Below are 15904 nucleotides of genomic sequence, written 5' to 3'. Positions count from 1 at the left end.
CAGTAAGCCTGATCAAAACCCATTTGGGGAGTGGTTATTGGCTCTAAAGGCACAGTAAATCTTGTTTTTCAGCTAAAATTATTTTTCAGCTATAATCATCAAAATGCTTCCTAAATGTTTATATTTATATTCATATATAAACCCTACTGTGGGTTTTAATCAAAGAAGGCTCTTATTTCAGCAAACAACAGTAAATGCAGACATCCATGGCTATACAAGGATCTGTGATGTTAATAGGTGAAAAATTACTACACTCCCTTAAATAAGATATTTATACTATGCCCACCATGGCTTAGGGAACATTGTAAAACAAAAAAAAAACAAAAAACAAAAAAAAGGAAAGATTCTAAGCACCTCTTATAACTATTATATTCCTCTTCTAATTGAGATTCAAGCATCCTCACTGGTTTCCTTCTTGTTTAGCTTCTTTGGGTCTGTGGAGTGTGCCATGGCACCTGTAGTTTATGGCTAATATCCCTACAGTGAATAGTCTTTTCAAACGTTGTTACCTAACACAGGATGATATTTTCAAGTTCCATCCATTTTCCTGCAAAGTTTATGACGTCCTTGTTTTGCAATAGCTGAATAGATTCCATTATGTAAATGAACTACATTTTCTTTATCCATTCTTCAGTCAAAGGACATCTAGGTTGTTTCCAGTTTCTGGCTATTACAAATAAAGCTGCTATGAACACAGTGGAGCAAGTGTCTTTGTGGGATGGTGGGGCATCTTTTGAGACTCTGCCCCAGAGTGGTATAGGTGGGTCTTAAGGTAGAAGTATTCACAATTTTCTGAGAATCCACCAAATTGAATTCCAATGTTGTTGTGCAAGTGTGTAATCCTATCAGCAATAAAGAAGTGTTCCCCTTGTTCCACATCTAGACAGCATGTGCTGTCACCTGAGTTTTTAATCTTAGCCATTCTGACTGGTGTAAGATGGAACCTTAGAGCTGTTTTGATTTGCATTTCCCTGACGATTGAAGACTTTGAACATTTTTTTTTTAAATGCTTCTTGGCCATTCGAGATTCTTCTGCTGAGAATTTTCTGTTTGGCTCTGTATCCTGTTTTTTAGTTGGGTTATTGATGTTGGTGTCTAACTTCTTGAGTTCTTTGTAAATTTTGGATATTTGCTCTCTATCAGTCATAAGAGGCAGACTGAAGGAGGGAACAGGAAGAGAGGGAGGATGGTGAGGGGAATGAAGGGTTTCAGGATAAGGTATAGGGAAGGACAGGAGATATGGTTAGATAGCTATGAAAATCTGCAACTGACAGGTGGGTAGTGAGGAGGTTGGGGGGTTCATCTCTAGGATGAGACAGAGACTTGGGGGTCACCCAAGAATAAATGAGGGTGAACTTAACTGTAACTCACAACATTGGGGATATGGATCCTGAAGAGCTGACCTCCTTTAGCTAGGCAGGAATCCCAATGGAGCCATAGAGACATCAACCCACCCACAAAACTTTCAACCCAAATTTTATTCAGTCTACAAGAAATGCAGGGAAGGGGGATGGAGTAGAGACTGAGGAAATGGCCAACCAATAACTTTCCCAATTTGAGACCCATTCCATGGGCAAATACCAATCCCTGACAATATGATTCTCTGTTAATGTTTCCAGATAGGAACATGTTGACCTCTGAGAGGCTCCACCCAGAAGTTGACTCAGAGAGATACAGACACTCATGGCCAAATAGAACTCCACAGGTGTCTGATAGTGGTGGCACATGCCTTTAATCCCAGCACTTGGGAGGTAGAGGCAGGCAGATTTCTGAGTTAGAGGCCAGCCTCAATATATATATATATATATATAGTTGATTAAAAAATAAAAAAATTTAAAAAAAGAATGCCACAGGAAGACCAACAATATCAACTAACCTAGACCCTTGAGGATTTCAGAGTCTAAACCACCAACTAAAGAACATTCATGGACTAGACCTAGGCCTCCCTGAACATATATAGGAGATGTACACATTGGTCTTCTTGTGGGTGTGGGGAGAAAGAAAAAGTGAGAAATGGAAACACCTGTATGCTTTTGTGCAAATGCTTAATATGCTTTGCTAAAGTAGGGCAACAACAATTACACAACTTTTTAAATTTTTTATAAATGGTTTGTCCTTGATTTCCTGAGGAGGATACAATAAATATAGCAAGCTGGAATAAAAATTTGGAGAAAGAGTTCAAGATTATTATGATGGCTGTGAGCCTCTACTTCTGTATTAGTCGGGTACTGTCAGAGCCTCTCAGGAGACAGCTATATCAGGCTCCTGTCTTTCAGCAATTGCTGGCATCCACAATAGTGTCTAGATTTGATGATTGAATATGGGAAGGATTCGCAGGTGGAGCAGTCTCTGAGTATAGGGTCCTCAATGGAGGAGCTAGAGAAAGAAAGGACCCTAGGAACTGAAGGGTTTGCAGCCTCTTAGAATGAACAAAAATATGAACTAACTAGTATCCTTAGAGCTCCCAGGGACTAAAACACCAACCAAAAAGTACACATGGTGGGACTATTGGCTCCAGCAGCATATGTATAGTAGAGTTGGTCATCAATGGGACGAGAGGCTCTTGGCTCTGTGAAGGTTCTATGCCCCAGTGTAGGGGAATACCAGGGCCAGTAAGCAGGAAGAGGTGGGGTAGTGAGCAGGGGGAGGGGGGAGGGAACAGGGGTTTGTTTTAGTTTTTGGTTTTTTATTTTATTTATTTTATTTTTATTTTTGGAGGGGAACCTAGGAAAGGAGATATTGTAAATAAAGAAAAGATCTAAAAAAATTTATTATGATGTACATGGACCAGGTAATGTTCCTGTAAATGCTTTTAGTCTTTGGACCCTGGTTAGGGCTAGGAGAGTGAAGTGGGTTTCTGAGAAGCAGCCTCCCCCTCTGTCCAGGGATGCTTTGGTGAAGAAGAGAGATGGTGAAAATAAGCAGCCCCAGAAGCAGCAGCCAAGGCTCATGGTGGAAGCAGCATCACTGTGCTTTGTCATAGGTGACTTATGATTTCATCCAGCAGGTTAAGGTTCAAGAAAAAAATGTTTATGCGAAAGATTTGAGACTGGTAAATGCAAGTGAGGAAGGTTAGAGGATGTAAAAGAACTTAGATGATGATGATTTTGAAAAAAAATGCTTCAGGTGAAAGATATTTAAAGTTGGTAAATGTAAGTTATAAATGTTGGCGGGTTTAAGAAAGTGTTTTAAGGTATATAAATGCAAGTTATAGAGATAGAAGAAATAATTTTTTAAAAATGGGAAAAGCTTTATATCTTCCTATATGCTATTGTTATTTTAAAGTTCAGAATTTTAACATTGATCAGTGGAGTTCTGATAAGCTAATGGAACATTGGCAGTTTATAATTTAGTCACAAGCTCAAGATTTTAATTTCCCTTTGGTTGTCTTCTGAATATAAACTTAAAGATGCTTCCTATAATGCTAAAAATATCTTTGTTCCATCTATATATTTATAACTGCAAAGCTATAGCTTTCACTATGCCTGAAAAGCATGAGTTTATGCCTGTTGTCTAACAGATACCTCTTAACTAATTTTTCTAAAATATGGATTTTAATACTATGGTACCTACTAATGTACATCCTTTCGTAAACTAAAGTCCACATAAGATACAAATGATCAAGAGTCTAAGACGTGTACCAACTTGTCACAGATCAAATGGACTGATTCATCTACCAGGTAGCCCCAAATATGAACTATATGAACTAATATGTATCATACAAGTTAGAAATTACACATTGAAACATGTATATAATAACTAATGCATGTTCACACATGTACATATAAATATAAATTATCCACATTAAATATAAATGGTATGTTAAATATGAATTATACAAGTTAAATATAAATTATATACATTGAATATGATTTATGGACATATTTATTGTGTACAATAAATATAAATCATAAGCATTAAATTTCATTTATATACTTTGAATGAAATTATGTGTTTAATATATTAGATGTGTTAATATATATTTTATATAGTAAATTAAGTCATATTCATTGAATATTGGTTATATACTTTAAATGAAACTCATATACATTAATTTTAATCTATATATGTTAAAATGTGAATTAAATATAAGGGAAATCTATAATTATGAGTTATAATCTACATAATATATACAATTTCACAGGTCCTCAGGGACAGAAAATTATGGAATTATCCCACGGAGCTCTGTAGTGGCTATTTCTGGTTCTCAACTTGACTGTATCTGAAATGAACTGCAATCCAGAATTGGAGGGCTCACCTGGCTCTAATCTGGAGGCTGAGAGATAACAAGTTTCCGACCTGAATCTTGGCATGCAGATCTTGAGGTGTAGTGGCTACGAATCCCAGAGGATTGAGTTAGAAAGATCTACGAGTTCAATCGGGGTCACCTGGGGTTAAGGGTGTGGTAACACCTTTAACCTGGGCCACACCTTTTGCTGGAGACCTGTATAAGGAAGAAGGAAAGCTCACTTTTTTTCTTCAATTGCTTGCCTTGTGGGACTGAGCAACTGCTGGATCATCGGACTTCTATTCATAGCTGCTGCCAGCCATTGTTGGGAGTGGATTGTTGGGAGCTGGACCATAGACTGTAAGTCTGTAATAAATTCCTTACTACATCGAGACTATCATAACTTCTGTGACTCTAAAGAACCCTGACTAATACAAGCTCTAAAATATCAGTAATAAATAATGAAAATCAGGAGTTGTATACTCCTTCCCTACAATTTTTTTTAAATTCTTTGATCTTGGATGCCAAGGCACTCTCTGCTGCTGAGTGTCTATGGCACCCTACAACTATGTATAGTTATACTTCACTTCCAGGTGAAATGGAAGGTTCTGCTTGCTGGCATATGGCATGGTCCACATCTAGTTTTAAAATGGGGAAAGGGACACATTTGTGTTTCTTAACAGGATTCTGAAGGAGTCTGGTGGCTGGCAGAATGATTGGTGAGACATGCTGATGCTGGGACAAAGAATGATGCTGACTGTGATCTTGCTGAGTACCCTGAGTATGGCGAGGGGGAAGCTGTAGTGGACAGATGTTCCTGACCCACTTTTGCTACATCCTTCTGTATGGTCAAGGCCAGAAGTGCTTGTGACCTTTAACAATACTCAGCTATTTAGATTCTCTTGGTCTGAGAGTAAAAATATTTCAAATTAGTGAATGACACTGATATGGCTTATTCCTAGTCAATCATGGACTGGTCTGGGTATCAATCCAATATTGAATGAAAGGAAATGACAGTAGGTATTTCAAGGACTGGTTCTCAACATTTTCAAAGACATATTTGGAAATTGGCAGATGCCTTGTATGATGTTATGTTTGCCATAGATAAAAGTGAAACCGATTCTGGGGTTAGGACAAATGTGACATCCTGTATTACACCACCTAATTTTTTTATTAATTGGGAATGTTACCTTTGTTATTGTCTCTGATGAGGAATTCCATGTTGCTTGTCTTAATTGCCTTTTGTCCAATTGTGTTTTTGCACTGGATGATGGTAAATTTGTAATGGTAGTACATCAATCAGCTTTTATTATGATTCCTGAAATTCATCTGAACCCTGGAGTTCTGAAAAAGGCTTACAAATATTAGAAAAATTAGATCATGTTCTGGCAAGGAACAAATACATGGTTGGGTTGATCATTGTCAGTGTTGTTGCTCTCATAATTCTTATAGCCAGCGCTACTACTTGTGCATTAGCTATAGCACAAGTGGTATGAACAGCTAGTTTTGTTAATCCTCTTGCTTAAATCATAACCAATGCCCTGAGCATACAAGAAGACTTAGATAGAGAGCTAGAACAAAGAATTGACATATTATATGATATAGTGCAGATCATGGGAGATAAGGTACAAGGAATGCAATTCAGAAGATATTTGAAATGTCATGTTTGACATCTATGTACCTGTAGTACTCCAAAAATGTATAATGAGAATTTGCATAATTGGATCAAAGTAAAAAGGTGCCTTTAAGGTATATACCATAATACTGGTAACTCTTTAAATAGCCGTGCATAAGGAGGTTGTAAGTTTAAGAAATGCAAAGCCTTTGTCTTTTGATGATAGTAGCATTGCAAGAGATATTCTGAAAAGTTTACAGGCTGTTTTCTTTCATGGTCCTTGTTTACATCTCTCTTATTGGGCATAGCAGAACTTGTCTTTATGATCTTTTTTTATGTCATGTCTATTACCTGTGCTCTTGAAAGAAATCGTCAGAGCTTTTACAGATGTTAAAATAGAGTTACATAAATTCAAGCTCCATTGTCTTCCCTAGCAGAAATTGTTAGCCAATGACAGGTAAGATCGTCTTGAAAACTTTCTCAACAAGTCACAAATACAAGATTATTCTTGTGCCAATGATTGGTAAGAGATGTTTTCATATGACAACCTAAGACAGGTGCATCTTTCTGTTCCATGACTTATAAAGTGTATGGCTCTTATAAATATAGATGGGTAAGATTCTCTCAAAGGTGGACCAACCTAAGACAGTGAATGAATGCTAGAATTCAGGTACCAATGATAGGTAAGATCCACACTCCTTGAGGGGACCCCTAAGACTTTCTGTGCAGGTAGCTGAGAGGGCTTTGGCATGTGTAAATAAAAAAGGGGGGCATGTTTGGAGCACTCCTGGAGTTAACTTTGGCTGACATGGTTAATTATGAATGAGTCTGCTGACATCTGTGTTTTAATTAAGACATGCGCTATACCCTGTCAAGTTCTGTCACTTATGCATATATCATTCCCTTCAAGTGTGTACCTGCTTATGATTCCCTCCAGGCTTTAAATGAAAATTCAAGTGAATGATCACACAGATGTCCCTAGGCCGAACAAGATATATATGCCGAAAAGAACAGTCAAAGTAGAGGGAATAGGGAAGAGTATATAGGAGTGTTTGGTGGGAGGAAAGGCAGGGGAGATATATTGTAATTATAGTCTCAAACAAACAAATAAATAAGTAGGTTACAAAATAAACCTAGAAGTCATGAATCTAGAAAAGAGACTTATAGGGAGAAGGGAGGGTTCATTGGGATGGGAGTTAAATGAGGGTACTAGGGGAGAGTAAACATAATGCTATTCATGCACATAGTAAATTGTCAAAGAACAAACTTAATAAAATAAATACAAAGAATCTAGACACATCCACATCCACACACACACATACACACTAGCTCAGAACACATGGTTCATAGCTTTTTTTGTATGAGAAAGGAGTGTGGCTTTTGATTAATAAAGAGCTAGGGGGCTGGCACTGGGGCAGAAGAGTGAGCTAAAGGGCTGGGCAGAGGATTAGAAGCATGCAGGAACGAAGCAGAGAAGTAGAGCAGTGAGAACCATGTGGAGAGAGGCAATGGCAGAGAAGTCAGGTTAAGTTAGAAGCTAGTTGAGAGACTTTCCAAGTAAAAAGGCTAATAGCCAAACTATATTGATGTCACCATATCTTTATTAATGAACCTCAAGAGGGAACCCCAAAAGCCCCTCAATACCTTTGGACTTCTGAGGTAAACCTATGAATCACAAAAAGCTTTCTTCCTTTCAAATTAACCTCTCATTGTTTTTCACACAATGACTAATAGTAAGACTACAGAAATTCTAAATAGGGAAGATAAGATAGGTCTAAATGGGGTAGTAATACATCTCCACGTTCTTTCACAGTATGTGATGATTACAAACACTTCCATGGTTTATAACAAGTATATCACATATTTGAAAAGATGGTCCAGAAAATCCCCATTTATTTCCCCATTTATGACAAAAACATGTTGTGCTCCTCCCACAATAAAATTCATATTTTGTGGGTATTATACCAGAACATCTAGATTGATCTATTTCTCAGCTCCAGTTGTAATCAATGTAGCTTAATCAGTTTTGTCAAACAATGCCTAACTCTGAATGATAATCTCAGAGATTCTTTTCTCTCAGTTCAGTGGGGAGCTTTGTACCTACCTAAGTGAGCCTAAAATAATATCCCCCAGTCTATATTTCTTAAAATTAATGTCTCTTCTCATAGTAATTAATAAATGCACTTGCAGTGAAATATTCAATGTAGAGTACAAGTCAACTGCCGATGAAGATGCAGAAAACAAATGTAGTGAGTTAAAGATGCTCCCTTCAAAGGTCTTACTGACATGTCCAGGAAATCATCTAAAGAAGAGTTTCACAGAATCCCCCACATGTCTAAAACCCAGAAATAGTTACATTTTTGCAAGACTCTGGAGCAATCACCTATTATTAAATATAAGACTTGTAGACATTCTGAAATATACCTCAAAGATAGAACATTTAGCCAAAACTAAGTCAGATATAAAAAGGTTGCATATCTACAAGATCTCTTGTACTTGATATGGGAGGAACACCATACAGGTTTCCTTTAGTGACAGTTTCAATCACATTTTTGGTATCTCTGGTTTTCCTGGAAGAAATATTCATTTTGAAGACTCCAGTGAGTGACACATATTGGTATACTTTGCCAATGATGTTTTTACTAATTCCAGCTTTTTTGTTTAAGAATCCGCTAGGTATTTGCCTTTATAAAAATGAATAAAATATTTGTCTATATTATGCATGTACACTTCCAGGTGGGAAGTTAGAAACTATTTATGCTAATATTATCCTCGTCACAAAGCTTTTTTTTTAACTAGATATTTTTTTTTTTCATTTCAAATGTTCTCCCCTTTTCTGGTTTCCCCTCTGGAAAAACAAAACAAAACAAAAAGTAACCTTATTCCCTCTCCTTTCCTCCCTACTCACCAATCCACACTCTCCTACTTCCCTGGCCCTGGAATTCCCCTACACTGGGGCATAGAACCTTCACAGGACCAAGGACCTTTCCTCCCATTGATGACTGAGTAGGCCATCCTCTGGTACATATGCAGCTGGAGCCATGAGTCCCACCATGCATACTCTTTGGTTGGTGGTTTAGTCCCTGGGTGCTCTGAGGGTACTAGGTAGTTCTTATTGTTGTCTCTCCTAAGGGGCTGCAAACCCCTTTAGCTCCTTGGTCCTTTCTCTAGCTCCTTCATTGGGGACCCTGTGCTCAGTCCAATGCATGACTGTGAGTTTCTACTGTATTAGTGAGGTACTGTCAGAGCCTCTCAGGAGACAGCTATATCAGGCCTCTGTCAGCTAGCACTAGCTGGCATCCACAATAGTTGTCTGGATTTGGTGATTGTATATGGGAAGGACTCCAGATGGGGCAGTCTCTGCTCCACACTTTGTCTCTGCAACTCCTTCCATGGGTATTTTGTTCCCCCTTATAAGAAGGATTATTTATAATAACCAGAAGCTGAAAAGAATCCAGATATCCCTCAACAGCAGACTGGATACAGAAAATGTGGTACATTTATATAATGGAGTACTACTCAGCTATTAAATGCAATGAATTTATGAAATTCTTAGGGAAATGGATGGATCTGGAAGATATCATCCTGAGTGAGGTAGCCCAATCACAAAAGAACACACATGGTATGCACTCACTGATATGTGGATATTAGCCCAGAGGCTCGGAATGCCCAAGATACAATCCACAAACCACAAGAAACCGAAGAAGGAAAATCAAAGTGTGGATACTTCGGTCCCAAAAGCTTTTTAAGCAAGCAGAAATAACCTTTCTTACACCTTCTTACACTCATGAAATATAGACAACAGCAAGTAGAAAGTCCACATAAGATCTATGTGGGCTCCATTAAGTTCAACAGAGACTGACGACAGATGATGGTTAGCAGGGAAAGGTTGTCCTCTGATACCCCAGTGAGCTTTTACTTTGAAATGAGTGGCTCTGCTATAAATTCATCTCAACATTTACATGTTTCTAACAATTATTTAAATTACTTGGTGCCTTTGAGCTTCAGGGTTAATAGTTGTAGATTATGGTCAACAGCAAAGTAAATACATTTATAAATTCCAAGTACCCATGCCTGTGACATACAATTGATCAATAGTTCTCTATAAACATTTACATATTATCCAGTTAGACATCCTCTTATGCCTCTTTATAAATTTATTAGGCACCTGGTTGATATTAGCAGCACTTAGAATACTTATTATTAAATGCATACATGTGCTTTCAAGCCTTATGTATATATCACAGGGTTCTGGAGTAGGATAAGAAAAATAATACTTTTTATTTGTAATAAGTAGATTCCTCTTAATTTAAAGTCTTTGTTCTGCATGATTTCTCAGCAATTCCTGTATTCCCTTTTTGGAGAGAAATATAATCAATGTGGGTAGTTTCTCCTCCATCATTTCCTGCAGGAGTGGCAGTAAGTTTGGGACCAAGAGTGACACATGCTGCTTGTTGCCAAGGTCTGCATCAGATCATTGGCTTTCTTTAGGAACATGCCCATAGAAATGGTTATTTTTCTTATTTCCTCTGTGGTTATATAGTCTTTATCCCATATATTTGTGAACATTTTACGTGGAAAGTGATACCACATCCAATTTAATATAAAGTATTTTATCTTCCTAAATGTGTGATGACATTCATATTTTTTAAGAGAAAGATTACATGAATGGAATTCTTCCTTATTTTGTCATAATTTGTAATTTTTACAAGTCACTATTACCCACATATCTGGGATGCTAGCTTAAGCAAATTAAAAACAAAGGATGCCCAGGTAAATCTAAACTTCCGACAAGTATTAAAATGTTTTTATAAATATGCCACAAATATTGATTGGAGCTTGTGAATAACAATTGTTCATTATTAATCCATAATTAAAGTTTACCTAAACATCCGTGATTTTACATAGTGAGCTGTTTCCTCACTGTACAGGTTAGAAATGTTCAATACCACTTTCCCAACTGTGATCAGAATGTAGAACACACTTGACAGCTCTGCCCACCCCCTCTGTCATTTGCTATCACCCACTGAAAAGGTGGATGTGTCAAACTGCTTTCAGCCACTCTGTTTTCTAAATTGCCTTGTATTGTGGCAACTTTTGTGAGGTAGAATCTGAGCGTGCTTTCTATGAAACTGTATTTGTAATGAGCAATGATTTGGTTCATGTTTTTATGTTTTTTTCATGTATGTGCAAGTAAATGTGCACATGTGTGTGCAGGTTCTTGTGCTTGCATGTACATGGAGAACAGAAAGAAACAACAGATTTTTGGAGCTGTGGTTACTGAAGTTTGTGGGAAGCAGGCTTGATATGTGGATGCAGGGACTTGGCTTGGGTCCTCACGATTCTGAGTGACTGCTCTTAACCTCTGAGTCATCTCTCCAGCCCTGGGTTCATACTGTTTTCAGAGATATTTAAATATGACTTTCTGGCTTTTGCTAAATGTTACTTTTAAATATGCGATCTGGAATATAATACTTATGAAACTTTGCATTTGACACATTTTATGTAAGATATGTGAATTCTCATCAGTCTAAATCATAAACATTTTAGAATTATAGATAGATGCAACAAACATTTAATTAATCTCTGCATGAAAATATTTAACAAGTTTTATGGTATATTGCAAAGGTTATTTCCTGTAGATATATTATTAACAATCTGAGTATACATAGTAATTTTTATAGTAATAGTTTATTACTATGTCAATAAACAATGTGTGTTTATAGTGTGCCTGCCACTGTGATAAATAATCTCCATATATACTACCAGTAAAAGCTCACAATAATCTTCATGAGTTGATTGCACGTATTCCATTTTGTATATGAGAAAATGTGTGCCTCAGCCAAAATCATACAGCTAGTAAGTCGGAGAGGAGAATTCATGACAAACCAGAAACCATACCTATAATGCAGAATTGTCTTTCTATATTCAAGGTCTCTGTGGTCTCTGTGTGTGATGGGTTTGCCAACCACAGGACTTCCTCAACCTTTACTTAAAGCAGTGTTTCTCAAACTTCATAATATGGTGACACATTAATACAATTCCTGTTGTTGTGGTGACCCCTAGCATAAAGTCATTTTCATTGCTACTTCATAACTGCAATTTTGTTACTGTTGTGAATTGTTATAAATATATGTTTTCTGATGACTTTAGACAACTCCTGCAAAAGAGGTCACTTGACCTACTAGAGCAAGGGTCATTTGTTCCACAGACTGAGAACCATTGCATTAAAGGCTGTTGTTATGGTGGGAACAGTCTATCTAGAACTCTTCTCTCTGGATTAGAGGCTACATTTTGCAACACTGACTTTAGAGCCACTTTCTTCAGGGTCAAGCCTCATATGAGCCCATCAAGATTAAACCAAGCACACCTGAAATGGTACCTTAAATAGAGAAGAAAAGTCCCTCTAGATACTGTTTCAAGAAATATTCTGATATTTCTCCTTACCATCTCCATTTACCCAGAGAAAACCTCTGACTTCCTATTAGCCTTTCTTGGCTAGTGACTCAGCATCCAGATAACAACGACTAAGTTAAACAATTTCACTCTGTAATCAACTTCTATGATTATTTTAAAATTATCAGCCTTTTCCTATTTAGTACTGTTTTTATTTAGCTTTCTGAGAATCTTAACACAAAGGAATTAAATGATTTACTAAGGCTGAATAAGAAGTATGTAGTATGACACTAGTCTATGCTGTTTGCTGTGATGAAATAACAATTTGTATTTGTATTAACATAGCAAGTACTACTCTGAGCCTAAGAGTCACATCCTTTCATCGTAAGAGAGAAATTCAATTCTGGGTGTGGTAATACCCACTTACATTCCCAGAACTAAGGAAGTAGGACAGGAGGCCCAGCCAGGAGTCCAAGGCCAGCTGAGGAGACAGAGCAAGTTTAAGGCTACCCTGTGCAAAATGAGACCTTGACCCCAAACAAACAAACAAAATGAAGTTCATGTATCATTTGGTTCCATGTGAAATATTTATTAGCAGATCTTTAGCAGTGGTTATCAATGTTCCTCATGCTATGACTATTTAATTCAGTTCCTGTGGGACAGCAATGGCGTAGAGTTATAAGAGAAGGGTCTAGGGAAGCTTCAACCACAGATACTTCAGATAAGAGGTATTCAACCTGGTCCTAACCTGGTCCCATAAAGCTGGCTGCCCCAATATCAACCCTAGTAAAAATTTATTACCCTGACATTTGTCTGGCATCACTCCTTGTGCCTCTTGAGTATACAGCTGAAGCATCTTCCAGAAACCATGTCCTATCCAATTGTATAAGGTCAGACAAACTTTGACCCAGATTCCCTGGCCATCTCCCCAGGGCATAAATACCCAATTCTCTCTCCTTCTTCTTCTTCTTCTTCCTCTTCCTCTTCTTCTTCTTCCTTTCTCTCTCTCTCTCTCTCTCTCTCTCTCTCTCTCTCTCTCTCTCTCTCTCCCACCTCTTTTACACAAACACACACACACACACACACACACACACACACACAGACACTAAACTCAATTTTCCGAAGGTATTTCAGATGTGTGTGTGTGTGTGTGTATGTGTGTGTGTGTGTGTGTGTGTGTGTGTGTTTGTGTGTGTTCTTTGCCTGTGCACTCACCACTGTCCAAGGTCCTGCCTGCAGCCTCCCACCTGATACCCTCCATCCCTTCAACCCAACCTGGTATGCAATGGGCCTGACTATCCCTAGTGGGGGAGAAGTTGACACTGGCTTTCAAGCTTTTCATGTTGTGCTGACCCCCAACCATAAAATTATTTTTGTTGCTACCTCATAACTGTAATTTTGCTACTGTTATGAATTGTAATGTAAATATGCCAGATATCTAATATACAATTCCTATGAAAGGGTCATTGACCCCCCAAAGGGTCCAACCCATATATTGAGAACTACTAATCTAGATTGTTTTGAAAGACTCCATACACTTTTCATGAACAATGTAAAAAGTATTATATTGAGACAGGATAATAATGGGCAAAATAGACTTTTGGCAGATAGTAAAGGATTATAGTATGAAGCCCAGAAAGTTCTGAGGGCATCTTAATAGCCTAAACTTTTTGTAGGATCTTGAATCCAAAATTGTGATCTCTGAAAATTTGTCTTAAAATAAAGCTTTCCTTTTTCAAAATGTTAATATTTCAGAAAATATCTACCATAGTCCTTACTGGGACATCTTGGTGTAGTTTACAAATGCTGATGGATAAGTTATAACATTAGGAATGTTTGTGCTTTTCCTAAAAGCTGCCCACTCACTTTGTACATAAGTTTACAGATGAACATCAAAGTTCTGACTGTAAATAAAGCCCTATAGAAGCCATATTCGGAAGATACTAAATCAGTAGAATGTTTGCGTCTTTTCTTCTTTTAACATTCATTGGAAACTGGTGAAATAATGAGGATTATGTTTGATGTGCATCCATACGAAGAATAGCCTGAGGAAATTAACATTTAAATCCCGGTGAATGAGTATGTAAAGCCATCAGACATATGCCCAGTGCTCTCTGCATTATTTAGTGAAATTCTAATTATTTACATACTATGCATAAAATGGACAATTTGTATTTAAAATTCAAAGCGTAAGTCCTTGACTATATAATTGTACATGATTTACCCCCTAGGGCTATAAAGATATTCTTTAATCTTATGGTAATTACATTTGAACAGGAATTAAAAAACACTTGTTATTTAAATAAAATCAATAAAAAGAGCTGTCAAATATCTACTTTAGCTTATCCCATGGAAATCTTCTAAAGTCACGCTCATCTTTTCTTTCTTTTTAGAGTATAAGAATATTTCTATCAGTTTAAAAAGAAGATCTGAACATATTAACAATTCCCCTAGCATCATGTACCCATTTCTCTGCCCAATCCTGACAAGGCCCATTATATTCTCTAGTTTTCTTAATTTCTCTTTTATGGATTATTGAGCCTGGACAGAATTATAAATGAAGTCTTACAATATCGAAGACACACAGTATGGGAACTTTTCTAACTGGTTTCTCTCACTTGATGTAACTTTCAAATCCTCATTTGGGTGCCAGGTCTTCACTTGTATGGTTGAGCAATATTTAATTGTAAAGCTAAAATGTGATTTTACTTGTCAAAGCATAAATTTATGAGCACTAAGTTCATATGCTTTTAGTGACAAGGCGAAATGATGAATGTGGAAATATCTTGGCACTTTTAGAAGCATTTGTACTGGGTTACACTCTCCCATTGGGGCAGAAGGGATTTGAGTTCTCTGTCATCCACAATGCTTGCCATTACCTGCTTTTGCTTCATAAATAGTTGCTTCATAGTGGGCTAGATTTTCATTTCCTTATGAATAATGATGTACTTTGTGTGTATGTAAATTTTCACATGCTTACATGTTTACTGAGTTTCCAGGAAGCAGGACAATATGCTAGAAATTGTAGTTACCTTTGGGACGGCTTCTGGAGATCATTAACAATTCTTGCCCTTCTAGCCACTTCTAGGCTGCACTTTATATGACTACTGTGATTTTGAGATGTTATCTTTACCACAGAAGCAGAAATAAGTGACAGGAAATAGGGTGGACCACTACAATGTACTCTGTTTCTGTTGAAATTCAAATATTTTTGTTAAATAAATGCTTATTAGTTTGTGGTGATTTGTGGTCATATACCAATCTTTTGAAAAGTTGTTACTGCCTTGAAGGAGATCTTTAAACAGATACTGTGTTAGTCCTCTGTCCCAATTGTTTAATGAAAACTTAAATTCACTTAAAACAATTTGTTTCTTGAGGAGGAGTCTCATTCAAAAGCCCTGGCCACAATAAAACTTGCTATGTGGTCCAGGAAATCATGCCAGTCCTTTGACTTCAGACTCGTGAAGTCTGGGATCAGGGTCGTGAGCCAATAAGTCAGCTGAAGAATTCATTATTTTTTTATGCAATGTTCTTTTTTTATCTGCAAATAATTAGTGTGTGGGATAGATGTTTAATATTTCCAGAATATTCTTTTTATGGGCAGGGCTGTACAGTTCTGGTTCTGGTTCTTTTTTCAAGTGAATCTTTTTTTCCTTTTATCTTTT

Source organism: Mastomys coucha, unplaced genomic scaffold, assembly GCF_008632895.1.
Source record: "Mastomys coucha isolate ucsf_1 unplaced genomic scaffold, UCSF_Mcou_1 pScaffold6, whole genome shotgun sequence".
NCBI lineage: Eukaryota > Metazoa > Chordata > Mammalia > Rodentia > Muridae > Mastomys > Mastomys coucha.
Note: the sequence above shows the minus strand (reverse complement) of the source record.